At 47.2% G+C, this 14,102-nt stretch overlaps 1 pseudogene; it reads left to right on the top strand.

Annotated features, from left to right (window-relative positions):
* Positions 1-7,564: 7,564 nt before the first annotated feature.
* On the top strand, positions 7,565-8,364 carry LOC125355211 (annotated as a pseudogene).
* The last annotated feature ends 5,738 nt before the right edge of the window (positions 8,365-14,102 follow it).

Here is a 14,102-nt window from a genome sequence, read left to right as displayed (position 1 = left end):
AAAACAGCAAAATACATTTTGTCAGAATCCTTTTGCCTTACTCAAAACAGCCTGCAGTATGCAGAATAATGTGCGCCTTACAATGCTTCACTTGTGACACAGTGCCAAACTGGCTGCTTTCTCAGAAGGTTTTCTGCTTAGGAATGTCTTTGGAGAGTCTCAGAAACTTAAAGGAAATCAATATTCTTTGCACCCTGGGTTTGTCCTCATTGGGGTTAAACAGAATAAATACCTTTTCAACTTTCTTCACATAGAAAGCAAAATGCTAGCTGAGCTAAATCACTGTGATAATCTTAGAGAGAACTGGCTGGGGTTATTATACTGAAATATGTTCAATATTATGTGTCTATTTTAACCATGTTTCATGGTATTCATTGCAGGGGTTCAATGAAGAATGATGCTCCACTATTTCTTACAGTTTTTAAAAGGGATACCTTTTCCTTCCTTCCTTTCTTCCTTCCATTCCTCCTTCCCTTACTCCCTCTCTTCCTTCTTTTCTTCATTCCTTTCTTCCCTCTTACCTCCATTCCCCCTTCATTTTCTCCTCCTCCTTTTCCTCCCTCCTCTTTCCCTCACCTCCCTGTCCCATCCCCTTTTTTCTCCTTTGGTCCCTTCTCCTGTTTCCATAATGATGTCATATCATGTTAAGGTACAGCACAGAGTCAAATTTTCTATGCAAATTATTCGGAATTACTAGAACGCTGTAGCAAATAAAGAAAAACAATCACGTGCCCTATTCCCCTCCCTCTGCTTGTCTGCCTTCTGTGTAGCCTCACTGTTCCGCCTTCTGCAGCTCCTGGAAGACTCTGGGTTTGTGTTGACTGAGCAACGGACATGGGCAAGTGCATTAGGTCAGCTATGTGATTTCACCTGTAGGTCAACAGGAAACACAGAGAACGAGTGTGGGTGAGGGTCAATCAGGCCTCACACACATTTTCCCTTGTTGTATTTTTTTTTTGGCCAGTCCTGGGCCTTGGACTCAGGGCCTGAGCACTGTCCCTGGCTTCTTCCCGCTCAAGGCTAGCACTCTGCCACTTGAGCCACAGCGCCGCTTCTGGCCATTTTCTGTATATGTGGTGCTGGGGAATCGAACCTAGGGCCTCGTGTATATGAGGCAGGCACTCTTGCCACTAGGCTATATCCCCAGCCCACACACATTTTCCAAAAGTACCCTTGCAAACCATTTTAGAGATTCATTGTCACCATAACTATGTGTCAAATATGAGGGAAAATATATTAGAAAAAGGAAGAACAAAAGGGAAACAGTGAGGCTGTAGGAGAAAATTGTCATGGAACATAGGGTTTTTTGTTTTTTTAATGATTCCCTTTCATTCTAAATGCCCTTAAGTTTAATCTATCCTAAACCCATTTTAAGACTCTTTTCTGTTTTCTTTTCCTTCCTTTCCTTTAATTTCCTTGTCTTTTTCTTTTCTTTTCTTTTCTTTTTGCCAGTCCTGGGCCTTGGACTCAGGGCCTGAGCACAGTCCCTTGGACTCAGAGCCTGAGCACTGTCCCTGGCTTCTTTTTGCTCAAGGCTAGCACTCTGCCACTTAAGCCACAGCGCCACTTCTGGCCATTTTCTATATATGTGGTGCTGGGGAATCGAACCCAGGGCTTCATGTATACAAGGCAAGCGCTCATGCCACTAGGCCATATTCCCAGCCCCTTGTCTTTTTCTTTTGATTCTGCTTCTTCTTCTATTTCCTGTTTCTATCTCTGTCTCCACTGCTGAATCTCTCTTTCTTCATTCTAGTATTGGAGATTCAACTCAGGCCTCACACTTGCTAGACAAGTACCACTTAAGCCATGCCTGCTACACCTTCTTGGAGTAGATACCGTATTTTTAAATGATTTTTGAATACCCTTCCTCCCTCCATCCATGTAACTCTTCTCATCCCAACCCCCTACATGTTCCCACTTCGTGGGAGTCCTTGTATTCAATAACTTGTTAGTTTGGATTGGCTACTTTTGAGGAATGATCTCAGTTTATGTCAGTTAGTCTGGACTGTGAGCCTATTTGTGCTTCCTTTTGTCACCTGGAATTGCCACTGTGTCCAGACATTGTGTTTTCCCATAACTTGAGGTAACAGGCATGTGCCACCATACTCAGCCATTGTTGAGATGGAGTCTTTTGTATTTTTAACCCCAGGCTGGCCTTGAGCTCCAATCCTTCAATCTCTGCCTCCCAAGTAGCTAATATTAAAGGCTTGAGCCGCCATGCCTGGCTCCATTTTGAGCTTCAAGCTCCAGGACTTTAAAACCTACTTGCACCTCTGGGCCTTCAATGGATTTTGCTCTGTGTCCATGGTTCTAGAAATCAAGATTTTTTGATCCAGGTAGCTCTTTGCATTCCGGTCCTTGAGTGATGTCTTCTGCAAGCAACTCAGCCTCAAGCTGAGGGCCTGACAGGGCCTGGCAGCCTGAGGCTCTCAGCTGCTCACTGCTCCCTGCCAGCAGGGGAGCTTACTGGATCCCACCAAACACAGGCTTCAAGGAATGTGGAGGAAAGGAACTAGACCTACTGAGCATGCCCATTTCCCAACTCCCTCACTCACAAAAGCATGCAGAAAACAGAGCCAGTAACAGCCTTCTCTTTAGTCTGAAATCACCCAAGATTTTGTAAGCACCTAAATATGTTAAATCATTTTTTGTCTTTCAGACAAAATGTTTCTATTTTTCTTAGCAAGACAACTATGTAACCATACATATATACTCTTGTCCCCAAGGTGATTTTGAAACCGAAATAGCGCACTCTCCTAAACCAGCCATGTTTCCTTATTCCCCAAGTTATCCTTTAAAACCTGCATTATTTTATTGGCATTATTTTCTCCTCCTTTAAGATTTGTATCATTTTCTTTGCTATCACTATGCCTGGTACAGAACAGATAACAGCAGTGAACAAGATGGATTTACTCATACTATGTGCAAATATTTCCTTCCTAATTGTTGCCTATCTACTGGTTTGGTACCAGAGATACTACGGACGGAAAAACTGGGAACTGATACCATGTGTGTATGTGCTGGTACTGGAAAATCCAAATGATTTTAAGCTCTGAAATTAATGTCATAAAAACAAGTGAAGGGCTAGGAATGTGGCTCAGTGGTATAGCGCTTGCCTCGCATGTATGAAGCCCAGGGTTCAATTCCTCTGCACCTCATAAACAGAAAAGGCCAGAAGTGGTGCTGTGACTCAAGTGGTAGAGTGCTATCCTTGAGTAAAAGCAGCTCAGGGACAGTGTCCAGGCCCTGAGTTCAAGCCCTAGGGCTGGCCAAAAAAAAAAAAAAAGATAGAATGGGGAGCAACTGAGCCATTCCTGAGCACTGGTTTCAAGAGGCTCATGCTTTGTAATTCTATTCCAGAGGCCAAGATCCAGAGGATCATAGTTCAGGGCTAGCCTAGGTAGATAAATCCATGACTTTCTAACAAGTAAAAAGTTGGGCTCTTTGATGTTGGAAACATGGCTCAAGTGGCAGAGCACCAGCCAATAAATTAAGCATAAGAATAAGTCACCCTGAGTTTAAATTCCTCCCTCAAAAATTAGGCAGTTCCTGGAACATGCAAGAATACATGTGCATGTTCACAGGTAGGTCTAGGGAACAAATTCCCTTGCAACTCCCTAAAAAGAGAGACTCAGGAATCATTTTTTTAAATAAAGATCTTTTATATTCACTTTACAGCTCTGAGTTTATGTCTGTTTCCTTCCTGTCCTATTTATATGAACCCTTCACTATTCTGACACACACTCCAACCTATGTTTTTCATTCATATAGAAGCTGTCATATTTGATATAATCTCCCAAAGAGTGACAAGTCATTTCATTATGCCAAAGTCACTTTCACTTTTTAAAAATGAACACTGGGTTTTTCTGTATTTAACTGGGAAAATATAAGGGATGTTGAAATAAACTATAGAAAAAAAAGAATTGCTAGTTGTATGGCTTCTGAAAACTGGCTGAGTTTTCAAGCCAGGGCCCCCAAGTCAGGTAGGGTGACCAGTGAGTCACACAGTCCTTTATACTGTCTAGTGCAAACTCCAGCTATGTCAATATCACTATGTGGGGATGAGGCCATGCTTGACTGTGTGAGGGGAAGAGAAGGAATCACAATGAGCCCTGTGGGAAGATTGGATGCTTCTACACTTGTAATCTACGCCTGCGGTTGACATGCGATGCTCTAGAGTCCGAACGTGAGCCCTTGGTGGGTGTGCCAAGCCGAGAGTGTCCTGCATTTGACAGAACTTTATTTCCCACGACAGCCGATGTGCCAGGAGTGGCTTGGTGAATTGGTGAATTAGTGTCACCAGAGCCTGTCAACATGGAGATTTTCACTGTATCCACTGCAGGTGTGGCAGTGTACACAGCACACTGAGAGTTGCTAGAAGAGGCTTGTTGGGTGATGACAGCAGGGTTCACTGCAGGGGATGACAGTGTGATGTCCATGTGGCTCGATTGCATGGTGGTATCTCTGGGTAGCTGCACTGGAGGAGCAGTTAGGACATCAGCTGGTGGTGTGATGAGTGATGGGTCACTCTGAAAGCAACTATTGTCACATTGTCCATTAAAGACCCCTAATGTGGGGTGAGGGATGGCTCTTGCATTGGAAATATTTCTTGTATTGGGGTTTTGTCCCTGCATGAGCTGGGACGGTAAAGCCGAATTGTCAGGTCCTTGCATAGTGGAAATTGTGTCACGATGTGGCAGGTTATCAGAAGGAGGGGACACCTGGTTCAATGCAGGGTGGTCATTCATTGAGACAGGTAATTGAAAAACCGATGCCTTGGAAGGTGGAGTTGTATCCATAGCACCATCATCATCCATGGGTGGTTTAGCTGGTGAGGAAGCATTGGCTCCCGAAATGGGGACAGTGACTGAGCCCATGATGGGAAGGACGGAAGGAACCACACTTGTGGGAACAGATGCACTCTGCTGGTGCACACTGGGGATGACATTGGTGCTCCAAGGAGAGTTCTGAGGCACCAAGGATTGGGTAAAAACTAGGGAAGGACAGGGGCCCATAGGTGGCGGTGGGTTAGTGGGAACTGGCCCCATCACCAGCTGCCCCTGGGCTAGGCTACAGGGGACTGGGGGAAAGCGATAAGGTTGGGGTGGAGGGAGGTTTGTGGGGACTGGCCCATTGGGAAGAGGGCCCTGGCGCATGATGCAGGGGGTCTGGGGGAATGGATAGGGGTGGGGTGTAGGTGGGCTGGGAGGTACTGCCCCATTCAGAAGGTGTCCCTGTTGCAGGCTACAGGAGGCCTGGAGAGATGAATAAGAGTTGGTGCTGGAAACTGGAGAAGATGTAAAAATGACTGCCTCAGAAGGCGGTGTTGTGTCCATGTCAACAGTGTCATCACGTGTAGCAGGCAGCATAGCCACCTGAGAGCACACCCTGGGGGCAAGTGTAACAAAAACTGTGGTGGTGTCCGTTTTCAGACTGTTCACAGTCCTTGGAACCATAGAGGGGAGGGCAGGGAAGGAAAGAGGAAGAGGGAAATCCACACACATAGGGACAGGGAATTCCATTGGGCAGGGGAGAGGCAAAAGTCCAGGGGGAGGTGGTTTGGGGAAGACAGAAGGAGGAGGGGTTGTGGCTTTTGATCGACCTTCATTCTCATTCTTTAGAACCTCCAAATTAGTACCAGGGGTACTATGAGGAACAGCAGCAGCAGCAGGAGCCAAACGGCCACTGGGGATTTTAGGTGTGGGCGCCTCTTCAGGGTTTGATGAGTCTGCTCCCCGGATGGGGGCCCCAGTGGCATGCCCTTCCACATGCGCGGTGGTGGGAAGCGCTGGAAGGTGTGCAGTGGAAGTAGGCAGGGCGCTGGGAACGCCAGTGTCTGCATCAGGGGGGAGAACAGAAGAGGCGGGCACGGTGGCGCTGCCATGTGGCGCTGCCCCCGTTCTACTCTCACAGGCTTCTGTCTTACAGACTTGACGCTTACAAGACAGACTGTTCTCAGCAACGTCCCAGCCTCGCTGCAGTTCAAGACAAGGAAGTTTCGCGGGTGGCGGGAGCTCGCCTCGACCCCAGGGCACAGGCAGTGGCAGGGGCAGCGGCAGGGGAAGGGCCGATGGCGGGGATGCTTTCCTTTTGGTGGCTGTCTGTGCTGAGGGCTTTGGGGGAGCGTGGCTTGCCAGGGGACTCGCTGCGGGCTCTTCAGCCTCCACTTCCTTCCCTGACTCCCGGGGGTCTAGGCAGCTGGGGAGGAGGCTTTCACCGTCCCTCGTGGCGCTGTGCGCGCTGGAGATGTCGTGGCCACGAGAGGAGGTGCTCCTCGTGGGAGGCACACAACCCCCCGTGCCCTCGTCAGCACTGGGAAGAGCCGGCTGCTGGGGACGAGGACAGCAGCCCTGGAGCGTGAAGTGTCTCCTGATCCTCACGGGACGGCACGCTGCGGGGTCTCCACTGCTCAGCAGGTCTCTCTGCTCGGGGGCCGGGCCGGCGGGCTCCCCACGAATGAGGACCTTCCTGTGGGGGCCTTCTGGGCCGTTGGCGTCGGGGTCTCCACAGTGAGGACGGTGGAGATGGGGCGGTGTCTTCGGGCCCACGACCCGAGCAGGCGGCCTGGGTGCGGAGATGAGAAGCGAGGATGGACGGCCAGAAGGGGTCCTCGGGCCCCTGGGGATGGTCGGCGGCCCCGAGTCGCCGCTCGGCGGCACAGACGCCGCTCTGTCCGTGGGGTCCTCCCGGGATGCCCGCGGGCCTCTCCCCGGACCGCAGGCCGCGGCCTCGGGCAGAGGGCAGCCGCCCTGAGCGGCCCGGCGCTGGCGGGCTGAGCACAGCAGCAGCCGGAGGTCGGGCTGGGCCTCCCTGTGAACCGGCCAGTGCGCAGGCTCGGTGGCTGCCCGGGGAAGCCTGCCCTGCCTGGGTACGGCTGAGCAGCGAGGCCCGCGGCTGGATCTCCCGAGACAGTTTCTCATGGGGGCGAGTGGAGTGTGAAGGCCCGGTGGGATGGAGGAGCAGCAGCGAGGGCCGCCCTGCTTCCTTCTCCTCAGCTGGCAGGGGACGCGGGGCGCAGCTCGGCCTTTGTGATGTCGCCGGCCAGTGCGCACGCGCACCGCGGGCACGTGGCTCTGCTCATTCAAAACACGCGAAGCCGAGCGGGCCGAGGCCGCGGCCACGTGTCCAGCTCCGAGGCCTGCGTGCTGGGCTCACCGAGAGCCAGGTGCTCCTCCTCCTGACTCTCCTTCCGTTATATATACACCTCAGATTAGCTTAGAGCAACTTGGTAGAGGATCTTTGCTAGTGATAGTTTTGATGAGGTTCTAATTACCAAAACATACAAAGACGATTAATAAAAAACACCTAAACATACAGGAAAAAAACCCCAAAAATCTAATTAATAAATGGGCAATCATAAGTACATGAAGAAATGCCCCAGATCCTAGGCTATAAAGGACAGGGGGAAGGAAAACGACATTGAGATTACATCTCACTCCAGTTAGAATAGCCATCATGAAGAATACACACAATAACACATGCTGTCAAAGATGAGTGGGACCAGGCCGGGCTCTTCCATTCACAGCTTTGCTAGAGGCTCTTCCTCCAAGTCTGTGCAAGAGCTATGTTTTGCAATCAGTGTATCAAGGATGTCACTGTTCAGAGCCCTCGGGAAAGGATTCATCAAATTGAATAAGCAATAGAAGCTCTTAAACAAGATTCAGCCACAGTTGGTCTGAAATTAAAACAAAAAACAAACAAATATGCTGTATTGGTTGCATTAAAAGGGGCACAATCAGAACTTGCAGCTTACCAGAAAAAATCCTCCACGTTGACAACCATATTGGTATCTCATTGCAGGACTTAACTGCAAATGCTAGACTGTTATGTAATTTTATGTACCAGAAATGTTTTGACTTCAGATTTGTGTTTGACAGACTGCTTCCTGTGTCTCATCTTATTTCTCTAATTGGAACCAAGACCAAGATACCAATTCACCGTATGGCCAAAATCCACATGGTGTTGTGTTGCTCATTGCTGGCTGTGATGATAGGGGCCCTCCCATTTTCCAAACCTGTCTATTTGCTAACTATTTTGACTGCAGAGCTATGTCCAGTGGAGCTTGTTCTCAATCAGCTTGTACTTACTTGGAGAGACATGTGTCTGAGTCTATAGAGTGTAATGTAAATGAATTGGCTAAATATGGGTTTGCATGCATTGAGGGAGATACTCCCTGCAGAGCAGGACCCAACTACAAAGAATATTTCCATTGGAATTGTTTGTAAAGACTTGGAGTTTACAATCAATGATGATGATGATGTGTCACCATTCCTGGGTCTTGAAGAAAGACCACAGAAAAAGGCACAGCCTCCACAGCCCACTGACTAACCTGCAGAAAAGGCTGATGAACCAATGGAACATTAAGTGATAAAGTGTGTTATCAGATACATGAGAGTGAAGTACATATCAAGGACAGTAATCTGTACTTTGAAGCAACAAGTGCAGAGTGTTGGAATGGTATATTTTAGGAATCAGTCCAAAGGGAGTTTTCCCCAAGTAACTTCCCTGAAACCATTTATTTAATTGGGTGCATTTTTCTTTCAGAGGGAATACATGATCATTTCCTAGAAAATATGGATATCTATACCAATGTTTTTATATGAGGAAAATCGTGTCTTTGGGGTTTTAAAGACAACTGTGAAACACAATTATTCCCCCCCTCAAAAAAAAAGATAAGTGAGAAAAGAAGCTCTAATACATTGTTGGTAATGAGGTAAATTAGTGCAACCACTATGGAAATCAGTATGGAGTGTAGAGAGCTGCGAGCAGCTGCGCCCTGAAATGGCGCCGGCTTCCACCCTCCGCCCTCCCGACGGCGAGTGCTCTCTGTGATAAACAACTCCTAATATGGTTAAAGCTTGGACTCTGGCTTGCTTCCGCATACCTGGACCTATCGGTAATCCCCACGTAGCTTACCGGGATTGGCTACCCAGTTGGCACTTAAGGCCAAGCGGGAAGCTCCCCGAGGGGGGGGGGAAGCCCCCGGGAAAGGGAGAGAGAGAAAGACTGTTTCAAGGTTCTGGAATAAACTGCTTAGAGAAGAATCCGGCGTTGTGTCTTCCTTGCTGGTCGAGGCGGACGCGACAAGTGGTGGCCCATACGGGGAACACCGTTTCTATAAGGATTCAGAACTCTCTGCAGCCAGGGTGGTGCACCGGTAAGTCCCCGGAAAAGAAGGGGATCCGCGACAAGAGCGGGAAAAGAAAATAGGCTCCTCACTGTAGATAAAGGAGGAGCAGGAACCCTCGGGTGGCAAGGGAAAGAGGTTAAGAGGAACGGGCTAAAGCAAAAGCAAAACCTTATAATTATGGGCGCCTCGCACCCAATTTTTTTGGCTCTTAACGAGCTGTTGCACTCGAAGAAGTTAAAGATAAAGAAGAGTACTTTGGAGAGATTTTTGGATGAATGTGACACAATCGCCCCCTGGTTTGCAGTTTCGGGGAGCCTCACCGTGGTATCCTGGGGAGACTGGGGGACAGGTGGCAGTGAGTGACCTCACCATGCCGCGCTGTCATCTCTGTGTTGTTTGTAAGTCTATTTTTGTGTGTTTCTTGCGCTGTGCCTGACTGACAAATGGATGATGGGGAACGTTCCTTCCACTCCCCTGGACTTGACTTTAGCTCACTGGAAAGATGTACAGGTGACAGCCCACAATCAGTCAATCAGTGAGAATGTCCACAAAAAAAGAACTCTAGGGGGACCCCCACCCAGCCTTCTTAAGCAGAAAATTGTTTGGTGTGCTAAAATGTTTTACTGAGGCTATCAAGCCCTGGAGGGTGAGGCTGGAGAATGCTAAAATCATTTGTTAAAGGTTTTTGTCTTAAAATGTATGGCCGATGCTTGTTCTGCGTGCTTTAAGATCTTTTGAAAATGTATGTGTGTGTGCATGTGTGAGTGTGAACATGTTCAAGACTGCAGTATGATGCAAAACTAAGTTTAAATTCAAAGGTCTTCATGCCATGCAGTAACTGGGACTGAAGAAAAAAAAAAAAAAAGAGGCTCTTTTGAAACAAGCAGCCAGTAGGCAAAGGGCGGCACCTGGTTTCAGATTGCCTGTGAGCTTATTTTTCTGATGCAGATAAAAGCTAAAGTGTTGTGTTAGTGTTAAAAAGGCTTTGGAAATCAAGAATACATTTCTAGATAAGAAATTTGGAAGTAAAATTGTCCTAAATAATTATTGCAAAGTGAGAAAAGGAGAATTATGGCTACCAAAATGTTTAATTGCCATTCCAGCTTCTTTGTAGGTTTTTTTTTTGTAACAGTTTCCAGCAGGCCCACAGAGAAGCACAGGTGATTCCTACAAGTTTGTCGAAATCTAATACTGATCCTTAATAAGTTCCAGTTATCTTTTAGGGAACTGGACAGGAGAATTTGATGTGCTGATGGAGCAACTGAGGGTCGCCATCACTACCGTAAATTCAACTCGTGTGGATGCCAGGTTGGCGGACGGGCTGTCCTCCTGGATTTTAAATGCCATGAACCATCTGAAGGAGTGGGCGGGGTTGGGGGCCCTTATAGGCCTTCTGGCCATGGTCATCCTGGTGTGCCTGTGGTGCATTTGCCGAATTAGGCTTCCAGTGTCGCAATACAGCCATGCTTGTCCAAGCCTTTACTGCCATGGAGGTCGGACAGTCCCCCCATGTGTGGCTTGCCATACTTAAGAAATAGCGCAGGATGCGAGGCTAGCACACTGCACTTGGGAGACGCATCCCGGCGCGAGCCCCAAGAAGAGCATGTTAGATTGCATGTGGGTTGATGCCCTAGGCCCCACCTCTGTAAAAAAGGCATCGGACAGGTCTGGTAGTCCTTGGGAAGGCGCCACCTAAGTGAAGGCCAGTACAATGTCCCTCAAATAACATTCACAGAGATCTGACCTCTACTCTTGCCTGCCGCTCAGAAAATAAAAAGGGGGGAACTGTAGAGAGCTGCGAGCAGCTGCGCCCTGAAATGGCGCCGGCTTCCGCCCTCCGCCCTCCCGACGGCGAGTGCTCTCTGTGATAAACAACTCCTAATATGGTTAAAGCTTGGACTCTGGCTTGCTTCCGCGTACCTGGACCTATCGGTAATCCCCACGTAGCTTACCGGGATTGGCTACCCAGTTGGCACTTAAGGCCAAGCGGGAAGCTCCCCGAGGGGGGGGGGGAAGCCCCCGGGAAAGGGAGAGAGAGAAAGACTGAAAGACTGTTTCAAGGTTCTGGAATAAACTGCTTAGAGAAGAATCCGGCATTGTGTCTTCCTTGCTGGTCGAGGCGGACGCGACAATGGAGCTTCCTCAAAAACTAAAAGAACAATCCTATGATACATCAACCCTGCTTTTGAGCACTTATCTAAAAGATTGTAAGTCAGAGTATAAAAATCACATGTGTGCACTAATATTAATTACAGTACAACTCATCATAGACAAGTCATGGAAAACCCAGGTGCCATATACCCTACCACTGGAGGGTGAAAATGTGATATGATATACATACACACATGCACACCAACCCCAAAAGTAATAGGTGGTAAACAATAGTAATTAGAACATAAATGAATGAAATAGAGACTAAAAACATACAATGAACTTATAAAACAAAATGTCAGTTTTTGAAAATGTGAGATTGATAAATCCCTAGTAAAACAGGGGAAGAAAAGGACAAGACCTAAGTAAATAAAATTAAACATGAAAAGGGGAACATAGCAACAATACCTCTAAAATCCAAAGTATCATTAGGAAATATTTTTAAACTTATATACTAATAAATTGGAAAATGATACATTTTTAATGCATTTGACTTATCAAAATTGAAATAAGAGGATATGTCTTTAAATAGATCTACAGCAAGCAATCAAATTGAGCAGTAATAAAGAATCTCCCAACAAAGAAGGGTTCAAGACAGGTTGTATTCACTATCAAACTTTATTAGATGCCGGGCCAGATTTACCTCCCCTGGTGCGGGGATGCTAAGCTTACACCCTTATCAGTGCTCCCCTTTTCACCCTCTCCCCTGGGCACCTGACCAGCAGGCGGCCAAGGTGGAGCGAGGGACACAGGCTAGCCTAAGGTGCACGTGGCCAAACGAGATCCCCTTTCTCCTCCCTCCTTACCCATGAAGGAAGCCAGGCACACGGAGTCTTGGAGACAGCTTCAAGAGCAAATCTGATTTAATAAGGGAGTGGCTAACAGTTGATATAGTAGGGGTGACGAGAAAAGGGGTGATAGACCAGGAGCTGGCGATAGGCTGGTGAGCTTGTCATAAGACCCCCTCATGAGCTAACGTCACCTGCATAGCACCACCCCATGGGCAAAGCCCGCGAAAATGGGGAGCACATGGGCTGGTGAGAAAGTTGGGGGGCTGGTCGCAAAGCCAGTTCTTCTGGTTCCCGACCCAGAGAATTGTGGCCTGCTTCCTTATTCCCCCAGGGCTGGGGGAAGGGCGGCATCTCGGGAGCGCTCTCCTCTGCCCTTCCCCCTCAAGGCCAAAGCTGAACCCCAACAATTAGACATTAAAAAATAACATTGAGGCTCCTCAAACAATTCCCTAAGATATACAGTGTAATGTAAAGAACACATTCTAGGAACATTATCCTGATACTCAAAATCTCTAAAGACATACAGAAAAAGAAAATTATAGAATAATTTCCTTGGTGAACAGAGATACAAAAATCATTAATAAAAATGCTTGCAAACAACTGGCTTAAAAAACCATTCACCAGTATAAAATTGGTTTCATTGTTGCAGGGATGCAAAGGTAGTTCATTATACACAAACCATTAAATGTAATACAGCACATAAAGAGAATCAGGACATAAATTACACACTTATCTCAATGCATATATGTGGGCTCTCTCTCTCTCTACTTCCCCTCGCTTGGGGGGGAAGGGGCTTGTCCACCCCTTCCTGGGTGGTCCATTATCGCTCACGTGGGAGCCATGGCCACGGGTAGCCTCGGTGGCGTGTGGTCGCAGGGTGCCTCAAAACGGCCAAGAACGACACGGATGCGCTCGCTGGCCCCTGGAGAAAACCTCTAGGCCTTCTGTTTATTCAAATGAGGAGCCTCCCAGATATACCCCAAAGGCGGGCACAAGAGAGGGGCCTGATTGGTCCCAAGGGGCTGTCTCTCAAGTAATGTCAGACTTCCTTCTCTTCCTGTTAAAGACAGGAAGGGGAGGGACAGGCTGAGGTCAGCTGTGGCCCCTTAAAGGTGCAGCTGACCCCAACACATATAGAAAGCATTTCTTCATGATAAGAGATCCTGGAAAAACTAGGAATGGAAGGGGAAAAAAGCTTCAAAATAATAAAGGCTATAAAAAACAAACCTATAGCTGACATCATGGTAGATGGTACAAAATAAACCATATCAAGTCACAGACCAGCAAAGATGTCCACATTCCCCATTCTTATTCAGTATGATACTGGAATGCCTAGCCACAACAGTAATGTTAGAGAAAGAAATAAAAGGGATCCAAATAGAAAAATAAGTCATATTATCCATATTTGCAGATGGTATGATTCTGTACTTAAAAGTCCTAAGGATCTCATAAAAAAAATTCCTAGGTTTTTTTTTTTTTGATAAAAACCTTCCATCGAGTAACAAGATACAGGGTTTGATAACAAGTTTTTCTCTTCTCCCTTGATACCTGGAATTATAAACCTGTACTTTGTATATATAGTCTTTAGGATGTTCCATTTTCACTCTTATCCATTTCAAACAAGGTTCTTATGATAAAATATCTCCCTTCCCCTACACCAATACAAAGTGACCATTTTATTCTCCATAGCTTTTTTTTTTTTTCCATTCTTGGGGCTTGGACTCAGGACCTGAGCACTGTACCTGGCTTCTTTTTGCTCAAGGCTAGCACTCTACCTCTTGAGCCACAGCACCACTTCTTATTTTTTCTGTTTATATTGATGCTGAGGAATTGAGCCCAGGGCTTCATGCATGTAAGGCAAACACTTTATCACTAAGCCATATTCCTAGCCCCAATTCTCCATAGCTTTTTAGCAATGGCTCCATTCCCCCATGTTACCTCCAAAGTCCCTGTGAGAAGTACTGAAAAAAACATTAAGCCCTGTTTATCTCTCCTGGGGAGTAATTCAATCTTGGGCAGATCCTTTTTTA

The sequence above is a fragment of the Perognathus longimembris genome, chromosome 1, assembly GCF_023159225.1.
Source record: "Perognathus longimembris pacificus isolate PPM17 chromosome 1, ASM2315922v1, whole genome shotgun sequence".
Taxonomy (NCBI): domain Eukaryota; kingdom Metazoa; phylum Chordata; class Mammalia; order Rodentia; family Heteromyidae; genus Perognathus; species Perognathus longimembris.
Note: the sequence above shows the minus strand (reverse complement) of the source record. Positions and strands in the feature narration are given on the sequence as shown.